Source organism: Pinus tabuliformis, chromosome 3_2, assembly GCF_031772625.1.
Source record: "Pinus tabuliformis cultivar Carrire ecotype Pingquan chromosome 3_2, CPIR1, whole genome shotgun sequence".
NCBI classification, from domain to species: domain Eukaryota; kingdom Viridiplantae; phylum Streptophyta; class Pinopsida; order Pinales; family Pinaceae; genus Pinus; species Pinus tabuliformis.
Genome location: NC_142302.1, coordinates 1,117,277,582 through 1,117,299,900, shown reverse-complemented (window position 1 = coordinate 1,117,299,900; position 22,319 = coordinate 1,117,277,582).

Below are 22,319 nucleotides of genomic sequence, written 5' to 3'. Positions count from 1 at the left end.
TTTATTTAAAAGCTTTGTCATGCCATTAGAGTTTATTATATTTCCTGGTTTCCCTGTGATACCCCTTAATTCAACTTCCTTTCCTTCCCAAAGAAAATCAAGAAAAGTTCTTGATAATCAAAAGCTATCGTACCCAAATATTGTAACCATTGGACGAAATCCTAGTACAACATTAACACCACCCATTGGAATGGAAAGCATTGGACTATTCAATACATATTATCCCATGCATAGCTTGATATTATGGAACTTTCTAGAGCAATTTATGGTTCCTCCATTTCCAACCATCACTTGACACTCTGGTGTTGGATATAGGAAGCAATTCAATTCCTTGGCTATCTTACAATGAATAAAATTATGGGTACTACCTGAATCAATCAACATTATTACCTTTTTCTTCTTGATATGTCCTTCTATCTTAGGAGTTTGAGGAGTGGTAATTCCTACCAATGCATTACAAGATATGGTCAGATTCATTTCTTCTTTCTTTGGGGTTGGTTCCTAGTGTATATTGGTGGCTTGGGTGCAGGCAATATAGACAAACGCCCAAATCCTGATATAATTTCCTCTAATTCTGGCTGAAACCCTTCTTCTTCTCTCACTGGAGTATCAGTCATCTATTTCTAGACTGACTGTTATAAAAATTCCCCTCTTTTCTTCACAATCACTACTCTTTCCTTTTTAATCACCCCCACCCTTGTTATCGGGCACAATTTATACCATAGGCCTTTTTTTCTTCTCTCGGGACTATAATTCCATAGGAATTATAAATTACACTATCGGAGGGTTTTTGAATGGATTTAACACTATTGTGTATAAAATACACTATCGGCGCTTTTAACACTACCATAGTGCGTTTACCCATGGAAATACACTATCGGCGGTTATAAATGGTCATAGTGCTAATTCCAAAGAATTACACTATCGACGGGTTTATACAAAGGAAAATACTAATACCCAGAAATACACTATCGGTGCCAATTTTCAAGGAAATGCGCTATACGCAAATAACACTATTGGCGGGTTCAATTATCGGCCCTTTAAATACTCCTATCCTCGATGCGTGTTATCAAAAATCGAAATCGGTGATTCCAAAGTCTCCTTGCCAACCTCTTTCCGCTTTGGGTCTTGCGATCCGATAATCCACAGACCCGATATATTATAGATCCACCCTTATAAGGTTTTGGATCCGGAAGTCGGACTTCGACACTTTTAAAGGTTAGTTCCTCCCCGCTCCAACTCAGCGATGTGATAAAGGTTTCAGACCTGATAAGGGTATCAGCCCTATTTGATAGAGTTTCAAGTCTGAAACTCAGTCCCGTCTAAGGTTTTTCACCATTTCCCTGTGTAAAACAAAGTTTTGCCTACGGAACTCTGTAATGCAAATAAAGAAGCCAGGGCTCGCCGATATGAAGGAAACACAGTTTAAAGGCTTCAACCGACTCGTTAATTGGAAATTAAGGCCAAATCATTGATATAAAAACTCAGAAGAAAAGAAATGAACCCAATTACACATACAAATACCAGTTTATCAGACAATACGGTTTTGATGCACATAAAGGTTTCGGAGGTCACCACGCCTCCGGGATCGACCAATACACAGAGAAAATACCCCTTTTTCTTTTAATATATGCGATAAATGCATGCGGTCCAAATCCTATTACAATAGCATCAAACTTACATATATACTGGTTCATATTAACAACCAGTTCCTAAAACAGAGGCTTGATTTAATACGACTGTTAGTTCTGCGAGACATCCTCCTCGAGAACCTCCACTATGCTAACTAATCCTATCTGTTCAGTGAGGACATCTCCTCGAGAACCTCCACTTTGGCTTAACTATTTAGCATTTATTACAACATGATTTATTCCTAAATTCTATCTCTATGCTAACTAAGAAAACATGGAAATTGATGGCTAAAGGATCCCACTCCTTTGCTTGTAGATTTTTTTGTATTTTTGGAATAAGTTGGAAGATTTTTCCCTCCAAGTCTTATGCTCCTGCATCAGACTCCTGAGGACAAAATTCTTCATGGGCTCCTATCCATGAGCTCTTCTACAGAACTGCCCAACTTCTGTAGCATGCTTTCTGTTACCCAAGTAGCTTCAACAGTTGGTTGATCCTTCCATTTTACCAAATACTGAAAGTACTCCTGTCCTCTGGTCTTCTTGAACACCTTTTTGTCCAAAATACTTTTTGGTTGTAACTCTTTTGCTGTAGGTAACTGCTTTACCCAGTCAATCTCTTGTGTCTCTTGTTCTTGTGTTGTATCATCTGCAGTTTCACCTTCATACTTGTACAGGTCTGCAACATTGAAAATTAGAGATATTCCAATATCAAGGGGTAATTCAATCTCATATGCATTTGCAGAAAACTTCCTTAATACTCTACATGGTCCAATTTTCTTGAACTTCAATTTGTTATACTCCCTCTTTGGAAATCTTTCCTTTCTAAGGTGTGTTAAAAGCAGATCTCCAACTTCAAAGTTTACCTCTCTTCTTGTCATGTCTGCTTTGGTCTTGTACTTGATGTTGCTATCCTGCAGCTGTTGTTTCACTTGTTCATGTATTGTTTGCATTTCAAAAGCAAAATCTTCTCCCTCTGCAATTTTCATCTCTTCTTTTCCCAAGTTTCTCAACTCAGATACTCCTCTTGGATGCGTTCTATAAACAATATGGAATGGACTCCGTCCTGTACTCCTGTTAGGTGAGTCATTGTATGCATATTCAGCTTGTGCCAATACTTGATCCCACTACTTTGGATGTTCTACAGTAAGACTTCTCAAAGGATTGCCCAAACTCTTGTTCACAACTTCAGTCTGTCCATCACTTTGTGGATGATAGGCAGAACTGAAACTTAGTTTAGTTGCCAACTTCTTCCATAATGTCCTCTAGAAATGTCCAACAAATTTGGAATCTCTGTCTGAGACAATACTCTTAGGCAACACATGCAATCTTACTATCTCCTTGAAAAACAAACTAGCAATGTGAGTAGCATCACTAGTTTTATAACATGGAATAAAATGTGCCATTTTTTGAAAATCTGTCCACTACAACAAAAATCGAATCATTACCCCTTTGAGTCTTTGGTAAGCCTAAAATTAAATCCATACTTACCATATCCCAAGGCCTTCCTGGAACTGGTAAAGGAACATACAAACCTGTGTTTTGGCTTCTTCCCTTTGCATATTGACAGATTTTACAAATTCTCACATACTTTTCCACATCAGATCTCATTTTTGGCCAGAAACAAAATCTGTTCAACTGTTCAAAAGTCTTTTCTATACCCAAATGTCCTACAAGTCCTCCACTATGTTTTTCTTTGATTAAATCTCCCTCATAGAACAGTTTGGTATGCAGAGTTGATTTCTCTTAAACAACAATCCATCTTGTAAGAAATAATCCAACCATTTACTCCTATCCATCAAAACAGGATTCTTACAAGCTTCAAATGCCTCTTTAAAATCTGAATATGTTTCATATAATTCTTTAAGAAAATCAAAACCTAGCACTTGAAATTGACTCTCTTGAAGTAATATATTTCTCCTACTTAAGGCATCTACAACTTTATTTGATTGCCATTTATATGTTTCAAAACAAAATGGAAACCTTGAAGATACTCTACCCATTTAGCATGTTTCTGGCTAAGTTTTAGCTGCTGCATAATATACCGTAGTGCATGGTTATCTGAATGAAGGATGAATTCCTTTAACATTAAATAATGTCTCCACTTCTTTAATGACTGTGCAACTGCGTAGAACTCCTTATCATAAGATGAATACTTCTTTTTGGAATCATTCAGCTTTTCACTAAAATAGGCTATAGGTCTATCTTCCTGACCTAAAACACCTCCAATAGCTTCTCCGCTGGCATCACACTTCACTTGGAAAGGCTTACTAAAATTAGGCAGAACTAAAATAGGCTTTTCAGTGATTTTCTTCTTTAACAGCTGAAAATTCCTTTCTGCTTCAACAGTCCATCTAAATGGTTGTTTATCCTTCTTGATGGTCTTAATGATAGGTGCATTGATCTTACTAAAATTCTTGGTGAATTTTCTATAAAAGCTAGCAAGACCATGAAAACTTCTTACCTCAGAAACACTCTTGTGTGAAGGCCACTCCATGATTGCCTTGATCTTCTCTGGATCCATCTTCAACGCTTCAATGGAAATAACAAAACCCAAGTACACTAGCTCCTCTTTCATGAATGAACACTTCTTCAAATTCGACAATAATTTCTCTTGCTGTAGCCTTTGTAAGACATAATTCAGATGTCTCATGTCCTCCTCCTTAGACCTGTTGTAAACTAATATATCGTTTAGATATACTATCATAAATTTACCAATAAACTCTTTAAGAACTTCGTTCATGAGTCTCATAAATGTACTTGGTGCATTTGACAACCCAAAAGGCATTACTCTCCACTCATACTATCCCTCATTTGTCTTAAAGGCAGTTTTCCACTCGTCCCCTTCTCTTATCCTTATCTGATGATACTCACTTTTAAGATCTAGTTTTGAAAAACACTTTGTCCCACCTAAGCAATCCATTAAATCTTCAATCCTAGGTAAAGTAAATCTGTACTTGATTGTGATTTTATTGGTGGCTCTTGAATCTGTACACATTCTCTAGCCTCCATCTTTCTTTGGGCTCAACGCTGTTGGTACTGCACAAGGACTCAAGCTTTCTCTGATTAGCCCTTTGTCAAGCAGTTCCTGAACCTGCTTCCTAACCTCTTCATTTTTTGTAGGAGTCATTCTGTAAGCTGCTTTGTTAGGTAGACTTGCTCCAAGAATCAAATATATATGATGGTTGATTCTTCTAATGGGTGGCAACTCATTAGGCAAATAATCAACAATGATATCACAATATTTGTCCAGCATTTCTTGAATTTCAATGGGTAAATCAGAAACTTTAGTGGAAGTCATTATTACCTTGGTTACAACAAAATTTACCTCATTCTCTTCAATCTGCTGCAAGTATTCCTTTCCTCCCAATAACAGAGTTTTTGGATCAATACTCTTTCCTGATGCATCTTCTTCTTTCATGGGCAGCAATGTATGATTGATACCATCTTTACCAAACTTGTAGGTGTTTCTTTTTCCATCATGCATAGCTCCTCTGTCATATTGCCAAGGTCTTCCAAGCAATATGTGACACACATCCATTGGCATCACATCACATACAATTTTGTCCTTATATTTGCCCAACTGCAACTCCACTTCACACTGTTCATTCACTAACAACTGATGTCCCTTTTGTAACCATGACACCTTGTAAGGTGTTGGATGTTTCATTGTTTTCAGCTTCAATTTCTCCACCACTTCTATAGATACCAAATTATCAGTGCTGCCACTATCAATGATCATTTGACAGCATTTCCCTTGAACCTTACACACTATTCTGAACAAGGTCTTTCTTTGTGATGGTTCAACTATCTCCTTTGCTGGCTTGAGCAAGACTTTATTGATTACCAAAGATTCTCCTCTCTCTGGTATATTTTCTTCTTCTGCCACTGTTGTTGCTGTTACTTCTCCCTTAACTGGAGCAACAATTGCATTCGTCTGGCTTGTTCCTGCGTTCTTTGGGCACTCAAAAGCTCTGTGTCCCAATTTGTTACATTGTAACATCTTACTTCTTTTCCTCTTCCTCTGCCTCCTCTTCCTCTAGAAAAACTCCCTTTGCCACTTGCATCACCATGCTGGGCTGAGCTGCTACTATCTCCATCTTTAGGTGCTATAGATCTTCCTCTACCACCTTGACTTCCCCTTCCTGGGAAAGTACCTCTCCCTCTGGCAGACTGCTTCCTCATGAGTTTTTCTTCAGCTTTCAGTACCATTTGATAAGCTTCCTCTATTGGTTTAGGAGATAGTATACTTATCTCATCTTGAATGTCCATCCTTAGACCATTCACATACCTAGCCACCTTCTCAACTATATCCTGAGTTTGTCCAACTCTTATGCTCACCTTATAGAATTCCTCTGTGTACTCTTTCACTGCCATAGACCTCTATCTAAGATTCTACATCTGTCTTAACAAGGTTTGCTTATAATTACTTGGTAAAAACTTACCTCTTAGCTTTGCTACCATCCTGCTCCAATTCTTGATAGGTTGCTTGCCAAGTCTCCTTCTTTCTGCCTGCACACCATCCCACCAAAGTGTTGCATGGCCTTTTAGCTTGGTGACAACAAAATTTACTTTCTTCTCATCTTTTGATTCTTCATAGTCAAAGAATTTCTCCATGCCATTAATCCAGTCTATCAATTCTTCTGGATTCAGTCCTCCTTCATATATTGAAACTTCAGTTTTTGGCCTAGCTATGGATCTCAACACCGACTGGAAGAATCTCATCTCAGGAGTAACTGCCACAACTTCCTCCTCTTCAGCTTCAACCTCAGGTTCACTAGCATCCCCATCACCTATATTTCTCTCTGTTGTCAATGCCTCCAATCTTGCTTGCATCTGTTGTACAGCTTCCATCACTTCAGTGTTTGCAACTGGTCGTCCTCTTCCAACTCTGAAAGCCATATTAGTTTTTCTTCTTCCGCTTCTGAGATTCAATTCAATGTCAAAAGATTACTCTGATACCACTAATGGTGGCCTGGGTGCAGGCAATATAGACAAATGCCCAAATCCTGATATAATTTCCTCTAATTCTGGCTGAAACCCTTCTTCTTCTCTCACTGGAGTACCAATCATCTATTTCTAGACCGACTGTTATAAAAATTCCCCTCTTTTCTTCACAATCACCACTCTTTCCTTTTTAATCATCCGCACCCTTGTTATCGAGCACAATTTATACCATAGGCCTTTTTTTCTTCTCTCGGGACTATAATTCCATAGGAATTATAAATTACACTATCGAAGGGTTTTTTGAATGGATTTAACACTATAAAATACACTATCAGCACTTTTAACACTACCATAGTGCGTTTACCCGTGGAAATACACTATCGGCGGTTATAAATGGTCATAGTGCTAATTCCAAAGAATTACACTATCGACGGGTTTATACAAAGGAAAATACTAATACCTAGAAATACATTATCGGTGTTAGTTTTCAAGGAAATGCGCTATACGCAAATAACACTATTGGCGGGTTCAACTATCGGCCCTTTCAATGCTCCTATCCTTGATGTAATAACACGTAGTGTTATCGGAAATTGCAGTCGACGATTCCAAAGTCTCCTTGCCAACCTCTTTCCGCTTTGGATCTTGCGATCCGATAATCCATGGACCCGATATATTATAGATCCACCCTTACAAGGTTTCGGATCCGGAAGTCGGACTTCGACACTTTTAAAGGTTAGTTCCTCCCCGCTCCAACTCAGTAATGTGATAAAGGTTTTGGAATTGATAAGGGTATCGACCGTATTTAATAGAGTTTCAAGTCTGGAACTCAGTCTTGACTAAGGTTTTTCACCATTTCCCTATGTAAAACAAAGTTTTGCCTGCAGAACTCTATAATGCAAAGAAAGAACCCAGGGCTCGCCGGTATGAAGGAAACACAGCCTAAAGGCTTCAACCAACGCGTTAATTGGAAATTAAGACCAAATCATTGATATAAAAACTCAGAAGAAAATAAATGGACCCAATTACACATACAAATACCAGTTTATCAGACAATACGGTTCAAATGCACAGAAAGGTTTCGGAGGTCACCACGCCTCCGGGATCGACCAATACATAGAGAAAATACCCATTTTTCTTTTAAAATATGTGATAAAGGCATGCGGTCCAAATCCTATTACAATAGCATCAAACTTACATATATACTGGTTCGTATTAACAACCAGTTCCTAAAATAGAGGCTTGATTTAATACGACTGTTAGTTCTGCAAGACATCCTCCTCGAGAACCTCCACTATGCTAACTAATCCTATCTGTTCAACAAGGACATCTCCTCGAGAACCTCCACTTTGGCTTAACTATTTAGCATTTATTACAACATGATTTATTCCTAAATTCTATCTCTATGCTAACTAAAAAAACATGCAAATTGATGGCTAAAGGATCCCACTCCTTTGCTTGTAGATTTTTTTGTATTTTTGGAATAAGTTGGAAGATTTTTCCCTCCAAGTCTTATGCTCCTGCATCATATATCCTCTTCTTTTGATGTTTCTTGTTCCTTTTCTTCCTCCTCTTCACAATCTATGTAAATTAATTTCTTCTCAGCACACTTATGACCTTTAGTGTATTTGATATCACAAATGTAACAAAGCCCTTTTGCTCTTTTTTCTTCCAATTTTTGTGGTGTCAACCTTGTAGGTTGTGGAAGGCTAGGAACAATAACACTTACATCTTTATAGTTGTCAGTGGTAGGCTCCCTTGTTGCCACAATTTTGCTTTCAATTTTTCTTGCCAACTTGAATGCCTTCTCCAATGAATCACGTTCCCAAAGGTGAACCTCATGTTGGATGTTCTCCTTTAAAGTCCCAATGAAGACATCAATCATATGCTCCTATGGAATATCATTTACCCTTATATTCAATTTTTGGAAGTCCTTAATGTTCTCTACCATTGAACCCTTTAGTTTGAGATTTATCAATTGGCTAAAGAAGGTGTTGCTCTTTATATCCTCATAATGTGCTATCATTTCCTCCGTAAAAATTGACCAAGTGACAAGTGTTTTACGAGAACAAAGCCATCGATACTATACAAACTGATTGGGTTCTGAATATAAAGTTGCAATGTGTACCTTTTATGTGTGTTTCACATTATGGAGATCAAAATATTGCCCCATCTTTAGCACCCATGTTACCAAATCCTTGCCATCAAACTTCCTCATATCGATCTTTGTAATATGGTGGGTCTTCAATCCAATGTTAGAGTCTATGAAATCATGATTAATATTTCTTTTGTTCTCATCATGAGATTCATGTAATATCTTTTCGCCATTAGGAAGCATTTCTTGTAGCAAATTTTTCAAACCTTCCATGTCTACTTTTAAACCATCCTTCAAACATTCCATGTCTGCTTTTAATCCATACTTAAAACCTTCCATGTCTGATTTTAAACCATTCTTCAAACCATTCGTCTTAGCTTCCATTTCATTTTTTGTTACTCTTTGCGAGAGAGAAATTTGTTGCACTTGGTCTCGTAATTTTGATATATCATGTTGCATTTCTTCCTCTTCTTCATGTGTCATAGTAGAGATTTATGGTTGCTTACTAGGTGTTTCCATTTTCTTGCTTCGAGGAATTTTGAAATCAAACAATGATATCTATGCTTCACTATGCCCTTTGAATCACTTCAAACTGATTTTTCAAACAAAAGTTATGCAATTTAAAAAAAGAATACACACCTTTTTCTTGCTTTTAGGAGCTCGATCTTGAAACGATTGTAACTATCTAATTTCAGATCTCCAAGTTCTGAAATTTCTTCATGTGATATCTCTTTGAGTCCTCTTTCCAACCCCACAAGTCTGATTGAGATTAGATTCTTTAAGAAAGATTTATGTCAAATCTCCCATGATGGCTTGATTATGGACTAGTTCAATAGAGCTAAGTTATACGAGATGCCAAGTGTCATTGTTTCAACCTTCGACCCTGAAATTGCTACACTAAAAACTACAGTCTGTGCAATTTCAGTTACTTTTTACAAAATTCAAATCTAATCCCTAAAATGAAAGTTATGTCGATTCTCCCTAGGTCACCTATTAGATACAAAATTCTAGAGCCCACAAAAACCCTAACTTCCTCAGATCATACACCTAACAATATAGCGAACCAAGATTTGAAATTTTTACACGAAGTTATCTGAGATTTCAGCTCCACGTGGTAAAAATTTTAGCTTCTAAAGCCTCGTGTAAAAAAAGTTATAGTGAAAATGCCAAGATGACATGTTTAAAGAAGTGAAACCCTAGAATCCAAAGCTTTGTTACCAAATGTTATGCAACCACCTCACAAAATAGAAGAAGAGATAGACCAACAACTTCAAAATTAGCCTCTTCGAGGGGGAAACCTCCTTTACATTACACAAATGAACAATTCTTGGATGCTTCAAATGAAAAAACCTCCTTTCTATATATAGGAGACTAAGTGATCACAATATAATCAAAGCCGACATAACAATAATAATGTAAGGGCACACCAATAATAATAGTGGGCTTCTATGGGGCACAATAATAACAATATGGGACTACATGGGGACTACATGGGTACAACAATAACAATATGGGGGCTATACTGACAATAACAATGAGGGAATACACCAGTATTATAGGGACCGAACATAAAACTATGTCAGGAACTCAAGCAAATATTGAAGGGGATCAACAAAAGAAGGAAATCTTATAACAATTATATTGGCCACAATGTCCGTGGCATATTCATAGTGAGTGTCCCTTTCTCTACACTTGCGTTTCATAAGTAAGAAGGAAAGAGCAAAGCATAAGCCTCAACTTCTAGCTAGATTTTTCTTATGTCGAGTTTTCCTTTGGTGCATCTTGTGTTGATTGTGTGGATGGTGTGTCATCGCTTCTCTATTTCATTTTAGTTGTCAACTTATTTCAGTAATTTATGTGTAAAAGTTAAAAATATCAAATTTGTAATCTTCAAAAGATACAACATAGTAAAAATATTGTGGAACATTATTAGATTTATTGTGACAAATTGTTCTGATGAATATCCATGGCATGCTATCAATCATTGCGTTTAATTATTCATACTAAACAATATATTTTTTTTTTCTAATCAAATGTTTCTTCACCTATTTTATTTAGACCCACCAAGGACATAAGATAGGGTGTTGAAGGGATCCCTGGGAGTAGCTCAATCCCACCAATAGAGTAGAATAAAAATAACAACCCCCTTTCCAAATTTCATAAATTACATTATTAATGCATGATGGAAGAAATAGAAGAATACCCATGGTTATGTGATTAAACCCTTGTATGTTGTAAGCAACCTAAATGGTTGATAATCTAACACAATCCATTTTATATACCCACACACAAACCAAGTAACCAAAACCTTCCTCAACTTTAGCATAATAAAAATATAATATAAACATAGAACATGAATGCTAACTAATTTTAGGCTAACTAGAACAACCACAATTCCTAAGTTTAGACAAAGGTTAAATTTATTGAATTGAGGCTTCTGTGATCCATATCAGGTATACGAGAGATTTTTCGGCATAAATCACAAAATCTATCATTTGTTGACGCGTTTCGAACCAACCAGTGTGGTTCATCGTCAGGACAAGTTGAAGAAACAGAACCAGGTTTGCATGTTAAATAGTCTGAGCAGAGCCTCCAACGGCTAACTTGACCAACGACTAATTTTGACTTAGGGACCAGAGTCATAAAATCTTTTTTTATAATTTAAAGGAAGGTAGTTATATTCGGTGACCATACCCTTAAAATATAAAAATATATAAAATAATTTTATTTGGTATTTAAGTTAATAGATAGTTAAAAAGGTATTATTTAATAATTAAAAATTATAATTTATTTGTAATTTAAATGGGATTTAGTTATATGGAAGACCTTTCTTTTAATATAAATTATATGTATATATAAATATATATAAAGTAATTTTAAGATAATGGTTAGTTAGAATAAATATATATTAGAATGAGAAAATAATAATAAGTTAAATTAAATATATAAATAAATAACTTTAATAATAATAAATAAATAAATTTAATTTAGAACGTCGCTGGTAATTAATTTCATATTGTCAAACAGTTGAAAATAATAATAATAATAAATAAAATAAAATAAATAAATCAAATCAAATAAAAATAATTTTAATTAAGAACGAAGTTGGTTATAAAAGGTAATTAATTTAATATTGTCTAATAGTTGAAAATAAATAAACAAATAAAAATAAAAATAAAAATAGAGGAGCCAAAAAATGAGGAGGGGGTGACTAGGAAGAGAGTGCTGGGACCCAACACCTACTGACTTTCCAGCCATCCTCTCTATTGAGATTGTTCGACCTCTTTTCAATCTCAAGAGCTTCCCTAAATTTCTGATGATGGAATTGCGAAACTCTAGCAATAACACTAGCCTCCTCAATGCGAACATGATGATTGGTTTTTTCTGCATGCTCAACTAAAACGGAAGACTTTGCTCTCCTATGCTTAAGGTCAGCTGCGTTCCTTTGATTAATGGAGCGACCAATCTCACCAATATAGGGGGTCCCACAGGAACAAGGGATAATATATACCCCTTTCATATCTTTAGGGTCGATAGGATCCTTCACTGATCTGAGGGACATACGAATGGTGTTCAGGGGCCTAAAGGTCACAGGGACACTATGCATCTTGAGAATCCTTGCAATCTTATCAGTAGTCCCCTGAACAAATGGAAGATGGACACCTGGAATCCGTTCCTTCGGTTCCCTTTTTGCCAGAGAATTCTTGGCAGCTTTAAGGAAAGCCTTTTGACCCATGTATCTACTATACCCTTTCTCAACAAAGACATCAAGGAGATGGGATTTTTCTTTCTCAAAACTCTTTTTATCCGAGATCCTTAGGGCTCGAGTAGCAAGGGTATTGAGAACACCCATCTTTTGAGCCGAGAGATGGTGGGAACTGGCATGAAGATACTGTTCCATATGCGTTTTCTTTCGAAAAACGTGGTGGGAGAGGGAACCATCACTATTCTTAAAAATAAGAATATCAAGGAACGGGAGACAACCATCAACTTCCTACTCCTTAGTGAACTTAATGGCTGAGGATTAATTGTTGAAATGATCGAAGAAGAGATCTAATTCCTCTTGGCCATGAGACCAGATGACATTGGTGTCATCCACATACCTTTTCCAAAGCATTGGCAGGAGCCGGGAAGAGTTTAGAGCCTTGGACTCAAAATCTTCCATAAAAAGATTAGCAACAACAGGGGATGGGGGGAGCCCATGGCAACCCCACAGGTTTGCTCGAAGAACTCTCCCTCAAAACTGAAAAAGGTGGAAGTGAGGCAGATCTCAACCAACCTAGCGGTGTCAGGATCTGTTAGGCGATTGATCACCTCCATGGCATCATTAATAGGGATGCAAGTGAACAGGGAAACTACATCAAAACTAACAAGAATGTCCCCAGGGTCAAGCTTAATGTCCTTGAGTTCATCAATAAAGGAAGCAGAGTCTTTTACGAAGGACTCCGTACGACCAACTAAGGGCTTAAGCTTTAACGCAAGGAACTTAGCAAGAAGGTAGGTTGGACCTCCAATGGTGTTGACAATGGGCCTTAAGGGAGCACCTTCCTTGTGAATTTTTGGGAGACCATAGATTCTAGGAATGTTAGGGTTGCTCTCAATGAGTTTATGGTGCATGGAGCTCATTGAGCTAATGGATTTAATGGCAAGAGCCACATTCCTAGCAACCTTCTTTAACGGATTTTTGGGAAGCTTTTTGTAGCTACCACTATTATGAAGATGATCCAACATCTTGTTGTGGTAATCAACCTTGTTAAGAATGACGACAACTCCACCCTTGTCTGCCTTTAGAACAACGATATCTTTGTTCCGGTTTAGGGATCCGAGAGCTACTGATTCTTCCTTGCTAAGGTTGCTCTTAGGGGGCTTAGCCTTTCTCAAGACAACCGCACAATCTTGCCTAATAGTATCCTTGATCCTATCAGGTAAATCTCTGATCCCAAACTCTATGTCACAAATGATATCATCCACAGGGATTTTCTTAGGGGCTAAAGCAAAGTTTAATCCTTTGCCCAAAACTTTAAAAACAAAAGGGGGAAAGGAGAAACTGGAAAGATTAATAACCCTGTTATTAGAATGAGGAGGGTGAAAACCATTAGTACTATGATTGTTATTTTCTATGTTATAAATGCTTGTATTAAATACTGAATCTTTTTTGTCATTATTAACCTCAACCATAATACTATTATTATTATTATTAATAATATTATTACTAAGAATAATAATATTGTTATTATTATTAATGTTATTATTATTATTATTATTATTAGAATAGTTCATAAAATTATTATTATTATTATTATTATTATATGATGATATTTTAAATGCTGGATTCTTAGAAAAGAAAACAGAGCGGGGAGAAGGGCTCGAACCTTTGCTACTCATACAAAGTCGGTCGGCAAAACTATTAACTGGCTCCGAGATCCTGCTACGCACCAAGGAAGTGGAGCTGTCATCCCCTGAAATCACCGGCTCAGATGCATTTAGCGTTGGACATGAACTTGGCACAACATTCTTCTGCACCGAGAGAGAGTTACCCACAGCCAGGCTACTATCATGCGAAAACTAACTAACGCAAGGAAAAGCAATATGTTCTGGATAGCTGGTGACAGGATGAGAGCATGTGTTAACCCTAGCGTGATTTCCCTCAACGCAGGAACCGGGAGGAACGCTTACCGGAGAAGCATACTCCAATCTGCAGGTTGCACAGGGAGCTCGATCTCCTTCATCGAAGGAGCGCAGAGGAGGGATGGAACCCATGCCGTCCATCAAACTCTGGCCAGTAAAATCACCAACCGGCTCCAAGCCGCCACCAAGCAACGGAGATGAGGAGCATTCCTCACGCGAAGCCACTAGACTTGAAACGCTCAACACTGGACTTGAACGCAAAACTGCTAAATTAATTTCCCGCACAGAGATAGAGCTACCTTCGACAAGCTTGCAGTTAGCACGCTGATTCACATCGGAGACAGCCACGTAATTTGAAATCTTAGAAACAGGGGGAGAGCACACAGTAACGCCAACCAGGTCACCCTCAACGACGGTACCAGGATCATATTCAGCTGAAGCAAACTCCAAAAAGCGGGCAGCGGGATCGCCTTCTGCGTCGAGAAAAGATTGTTCATTGCATGCCGGAAAACTTGAACCAACCCCAGGTAAAGGAAGATCCGAAGGATGAAGCGGATCTGGACTGGTTCCATCCGAGGGCGCTAAGAGAGCTGAGTTATCAGAAACCCTAACCAAGCTACCCGATAACCAGTCCCTAATCGCAGAAATTTGACCAGAAGAGATCCGGCTACAGGAAGCAACTCCCACGGCTCTACCAGAAAACGATGAATTTTCAGCTAATCTTTGAAACTTAGAAACCTGATTCTGCTTCCGAAATTCCTCCAACCGAATGGACTTCAGAGCCGAACAAGCATCTATTCTAGCCCAAAGAGAGGTCGAAAATAAGTTCGCCAGTTCCAAATGCAAATCCAAAAGAGAGCGAGAAACCAGATACAGGGATTTCCTAACTCTATTGATTTCCATTCTTATTAAAGCCAAACTCGCCTTAAGGAAAACCTGACGGTTCTGGGGAGTGTGCAGGCAATGCTTAATCCGGGCAAAGACAGGGATGATGGAGGAGTCTCTGCATCTTTTAAGAAAAGCTAGATCTGACTTCAACCTTGAAACCTGCAAGCATGCCCGTTCAAAATGATGAACCTTGGATGCAATGGATTCTTCGTGCAGGGATTCAATTATTGAATTGAGGCTTCTATTGTCCATATCAGGTTTGCGAGAGATTTTTCGGCATAAATCACAAAATCTATCATTTGTCGACGCGTTTTGAACCAACCAGTGTGGTTCATCGTCATGACAAGTTGAAGAAACAAATCTAGCTTTGCATGTTAAATACTCTGAGCAGAGCCTCCAATGGCTAACTTGACCAACGGCTAATTTTGATTTAGGGACCAGAGTCATAAAATCTTGAATACATATGGATTATAGTGGGGGAGAAGAGAGATCTTTACTATAAACATTCAAAATGTAAACAACAAAAATATACTTGATCACTTGAGCTTGGTTTTCCTTAGCCTTAACCATTTATCGAACTTGATTGAAGCCAGGATAATGGCCTTACCATGGAAGAGGAATTGGAGGATGACTCAATCCCTACCCATGATTGGATTAGAAATGGAGAAATGGGAGGGTTTTATTCAAGAATAGGATGTCGTGGCCAAATTATAACATGTCTATACTGATTTCTTTAGCATGAGGTGTGGTGTCCCTCTTTCTTTCTTTTTTAAGCTGTGGTTCACGGTCACTGAGTGTCCGCTACATCCACGGGAAAATATCGAGGCAGATCCACCCGAAGGGATCTGCCCGTCGGCCAATCTTAACAGGCCTAACCCCGAGGGCGTCGAGGAGATTTGACCCCGTGACCTCCCAAACTGGGAAAGTGCTTTAGCAACGGGAACTTGACCATTTGAGCTATCCCTTGGGGCTATGGTGTCCCTGTGTCCCTCTTCTATCTATGAACCATCAACTTATATGATTGAAAAGGTGATTCCAGTAGTTAGGGAGCAAAATCCATTATTGGTTGCATGGGCTTTGTACTCTCTGCTCAAAGCTCATGCATTATGTATTTTATTTATTTGATTTTTGAGGGACACTTTTTTAGGATGCCCTCATGTTGTTAATTAGAAACCTACAAGAATTTGTGAGTTTTAGTTCTACAAGTTACAAGCATAAGATAAATGAATTGAATAACATGTCAAAAACCTCTATAATTCCAAAGATGAAAGCATGCAAGTACCTTGTCTTAAGCTTAGTCAAAGGTGAAATATAAGTATAACATGAGATTGTCTTATGGATCCCCTACTTTTTCCAATCATAGAAGAAGCCCTTAACAAAGCCACTTAAATTTTTTGAAGCTTTCATTTGGCCTACCTCTATAGAATAGGACATTTAAAAGGCATTTAAATGTGTTGAAGCTTTCATTTAATCCACCTCCTATTTGTAGATGAGGTTCTACTCTTCAAGGATGGGTCAAGAAGAGATGGAAAAACACTAATGGAAATTTTATATCTCTAATGCATCACTACATGTATGTTAGTCAGCATGCAAAAATTATCTATTTATTATTTTAGAGTGGAAAATGACCAAATAAGCCACATTATCTAGTTTTTAATTACAATTGCACTAAGTTCAAGGATAGGTTTAAATATTTAACTTTCTTTACAAATACCAACAATTATGGGAAAAATGTTTGGAAATGATTGTTAAGAAAACTAGAGAACATAATATAGAATCAATGCAATAGATGGTCCTCGAAGGGCATAAGACTAGCTTTTGTAAATTTAGTGTTGGAAGCAAGCATTTTCAATTAACATACAATATCATATTTCCAAAAATACATCCTTGAAAAAAACAAGAAGGAAATCTTTACATTATTATGTTTAAGTAACTAGGATAAAGTTGGTATAGCCTTAGCCAAGTGACAAGCAATAACAAAGCCAAGGGATATGGGAGAGTGGGGGTTAAAAAACATGTCCAAGTTTGGGAAAGTTTTACTAACCAATAACATAGGGATACCGATCTTAGAGGATGTATTACATAACAAAATACTAGTGAAAAAATATATTGAACTAAATAGTATTAAAGATTAGATCAGGAGTCCATCAAAATCCATGTATAATGTTTCCATCATATGGAAATCAACAATACAAGATTTTCTATTAGTAGGAAATTAGATAGCATGGAATGTGGCAAAGGTGATAGGGTAATAATTGGAATATATCATTTGGTGGGTAGGAACAAGGATTTCAATTTTTCAAAACAAGTGATCAATGCATTACATAGGGAATGTATTTTCACTTTATCCCTATGAACCTCTCCTAAATCTTCATCCATATGGAACAAATTTAGAGGAAAGTGTTGAATTTTAACGACCTTGGGTCTAGGTTAGAGTCTAAAAATCAATGATGCTACCAAACCAAGAATCTCAACCATAAAATACTTTGCATAGTAGAAATATAAAGCAATAAATCACATATGCACAAATATACACACTTTTTAACAAAATTGTACAATAATGTACAATCACCAATCTTCGTTATATTAAACCAAATCTCAGTAATACAACAGTCTATGGTATACAAGATACAATGAAAAACTTCGTTGCAACTTCTATATTGTATCTTGTCCTGTCGGTCCTTCGCTTCCGTACTGCTCACTAGTAGTGCCTTAGTCCATCAAGGAAACTACACATTGAGACTCTATGAGGGATGCCACCTAACAATGTTTCATGTCACTTTTGTTGCAACTACACAGGCTCATAAATTTGCTCTTTGGGTAGGCCTAATTCCCGAGCTTCAATATGATTCTAGTAGCCTCTTTCGTCCATCAAAGAGCTACTCATTAGGCTACAATATTTCACCCAATCAGGCACCAACAATGTCCTTCTTGTCTGCTGCTCTAGGGCTACTTTGGGTAGCCAATGCATTGCCCTCCAATTAGATCAATGGTACCCAATCACGTCACTTTCAATTCTTCTCCTAGGAAGACTCTTCTCCACCAAAGAAGATCCTCCATATGGCACCAACAGGCTACTTCAATGACAATCCAAACTGATCAACTCCTTTGACCCAACACACATCAATTTCTGCTCCAAGTCTATTGTCCTCACGCTGCCCTTGACTGTCACTGGTTAGGGCATATTTTGCAGGCTGCAACAACCACTAACCAACCCCTGAACAACCCTCAAACAACCTTCATTAACTGTGACCTAGCCTTGGGATAACCCTCCTCTACCACGCTGTTGTTGTAGGCTTGAACCAGCCCACTGAAACCTCCCTTCACACACCTAGTTGTGGTGCTATGGCCTGCGGCCTAGCACACAACAATCCTGTAGCAAACAACCAACAAGATGATAGAGATCTGTCCCTAAAACGTTGCCCAATAGACTTGCCTTTTCCCTTACTTAACTCGGCCTCCCTGTAAGACAAAACAGAACCTAAAACAATCACCAAGAAGCTCCCACACTGCCTCTTCTCTATGTTGTCCTGTCCTTTATCTATGGCCCAATCAAGCTAGGGAATCTGAGCTCCCTTTCTCCTCCAACGAGTTCCTCTTTGATGTATATGTGTTGCATTTTTTGGATGCTTAGAATTACTCCACTTCACCTCATATTTATACACAACATGAGGGCTCCACGAATTCATGAAGGGACACATCTATTGGTTAAATTTTACATCAAGCCTACATGAATTGAAAACCAATAATTACTAGTCAACTTCAAAAATTCATAACTTCGTTTCTAAAGCTCTGTTTTGAGTGATCTTTAGAGAATTGGAATCGGCTCATCAAGCTCTATCACTTCAAATTTTCCCAAGCTCAAATTCATCATAGTTTTGACCCAAATCTTGATGGGTGAAAAACAACATGCTTGGGTTCCAAGCCCACAAGTGACCCTTGTGCTGCTTTGCCCTCCAAACCCTGAACCCTAGGGCTTGGAGTACCTCCCAAGCTACACAAATCAATAGAGAGTAGAGTGATTAGGCTTGGAGGGAAAAGAAAAACCCAAGTGGGAAGCTTATACTAATGAACCTAAGTTGAGCCATGTTAGAATAAAGGATGTAGAAGATGGGATTATATGGTCTGAGAATCTAGTCTTAGAGGTCTATACTCCTAAAATTGGCTAAAAGCTATGTTTTCCCCTAAAAGGCCAAAGGGCACTCAATCTCTACCTAATATCATATTAAACTTGCACAGCTAGGGGGGTTTTGTTCAACAAGAATATATTACGGGAAAAGGATAATATCTCTAAAATGAGTTCTCTAGCACAATGATATGGTGTCCCTCTCCCAACCATGGATCATCTAGTAATATGATTGGAAGGTGATTCTAGTTGTTGGGGGTGAAATCTTGAGTGTACGATTATATGAGCTCCATACTCTCCACCCCAAAATTATACATTATGCATTTTTTTTTTGGTGGCATGGTGGGGGTGGTGGAGAATTTTGATGATGCTCACATATTGATAAATAAAAAACTACAAGCACTTGTGAGTTTCACTTCTGCAAGTCACAAGAATAAGGAAAAGGCACTAACAAAACATGTCAATATGATCTACAATTCCTTGAATGAAGGTGTGCAAGTGGCCTAACTTAACTCGTGTCAAACATGACTAAATATAAGTATAATACTATGTTGTCTTATTCTTCCCATGTTTTTTTAATCATAGAAGAATCCCTCATAAGAGACATATCCAAGGAAAGAAGAATAAGGAATTTAGAAGGCATTCAAATTTGTTGAAGCTTGAATTTCACCCACCTCCTCTTTAACAATGATGTTGTGTTGTTTGAGAATGGGCCATGAAAAGATTTTTAAAGAATGAAAGGAAATTCTAGATCTTTACTGCATTCCTACAAGTATGTCAACAAACACAAAGAACTCGTCTATCTATTTTTTTCCTTTTTAGGTTGGAATAATATTAGAGAAGAGATATTCTTCATTTGTTTTATTATAATTACATTAAGTTCACAAATGGGTTCTAATATTTAGCTTTCTTTATAAAGACCAACAATAATGAAAATTTGACTATAAATGGTTTTTAACAAAGGTGGAGAAAATAATAAGTAATTGGTGCAATATATGGCTTATACCCAAGGGAATAAGGGTTATTTCTTATAAATTACAGTGTTGGAAACAATATGTGTCTATTAGCATACAATTCATATATCCAAAAACACGTCATTGAACAAATAAGGAAGGGAAGCTCTAGATTCTTGTTTTCAGGCAACAAGAAGAAATATGGTATAGCCCTAGCGAAATGGAAAGACCAAAGGATGTGGGAGGGTGGTAGTTAAAAAACATATTCCATCCTAGTAAAGTTTTAGTAGCTAAGAATGTGTGGAGATTGACCTTAAAGGATGGGTTGTAGAAAAAAATATTGGTGCAAAAATATATTGAACCAAGTAGTATTGAAAATCATAATAGAACTTGATTAAATCCATATATAATGTATCCTTGATATGGAAATTGATGGGGAAATATTTTCTCTTAGTGGAAAACTAGATAGCTAGGAAGGTGGGAAATGGTCATAAGATAAGTTGGAATAGATCTTTGTGTGGTTAGGAATGGGCATTTAAAACTTTTAAAAGCAATGAACAATGCATTTCATAAAGAATGTATTTTCACTTTAATCCAATCAAGTTTTCCTAAATCCATGAAAATTAATTTGTATTAAACAACTAGGTTTGGAGGCCACGAAAAGGATGAGTGGGAATCTTATACCAATAAACTTAAATTAAGCCATGGTAAAATCAAGGATACGAAAGATGAGCTTGCATACTCCAGTAATCCAGTCTCAGGGATCTATACTCCTAAACTTGGCTACAAATCTATATTTTCCCCTAAATGACTAGAAGATACTCAGTGGTGGTGGAAGAAGATATGGAAGATCAAATCCCCTCTTGAATTTGGATTCTTTATTTATTTTTTATTAATCAGTGTAGGAAATTATTGAAAAGAGAAATAGAACAAGGTCAAACAATTTTACTCTCTGTAAAAACCAAAAAGAAACATATTTGATCTTCTCATCTCTTGCCCCTATTCTAAACAAGCTTGGAACAAGAAGTAAATTTTTACAAGTAAGAAGAACAATTGACATGGGATCTTAGTGGAAGAATGTCTTGGAAATTGGATTCAAAACCCGGACTTTAAATAATTAAAGATTTTCCATTAATCACCTCCTAGGGGAATCTAGTTAGCTCCAAATGTAGGGATATTTAAGGATTAACTAATGTGCCACTCAAGAAAAAGTTGGATTTGATAGCTTCAAAACTAAGACAACTACTTGTTCTCTAACAAACAAATTTAGAGCCTAGGGGTATTTTGATGGTCCTAGTCAAGCTACCCCAAGAAAGAGTGGAGCAAGAGGCATAAGTAACACATATTTATTTAGATTCAAAGTTGGATTAAGACAAGGGTCCAACAAGTTTTTTTAACTTCTTTCTTTAAAAACTCTCCTAAAATAGCATCTCAACACAAAATCCAAAATATTGAGGTGTTTGGGAAATTAGTATCAACTCAATGGAGGGAAGAAGAAAATGTCAAAGTTAGTATTATCCCAAATATTTGATGAAGTTAAAACACTTTTAATGTATCTAATTCGGTTTCTTATGAACATGTATATAAAGAAATTAACAAAGGATGCAAACCTCTTGTCCAAGGAAAGACTCCAGCTAGAGGTAGATGATTATGGTTCAAAATCAAAGAAAGTGTACTCTTTAGAAACAACATTTCAATATCTTTACGTGGTCCCTCTCTTTCTACCAGTGCATATCAAGAGGGTCTGGATATCCTTAGAGTATCATTTTCCCTTAAACATGGGCTATCACCTTTCAACAAAATTATATTTTATATTATATTATATTTTTTTCTTTTTCCCCCTTTTAGTGGCTTCATATAACAAATATTCATCTCAGTGACTTCACAAAGCTTTTTCTAGGAATTTACTTTTTCAAATCCAAGTTATGGTTAAAAAATAATACACATATATGTATAATGTCCAAAATTTTTGGGAAAATATTGGTTTTATATAGGATGCATAAGAATATATATATATATATATATATATATATATATATATATATATATATATATAT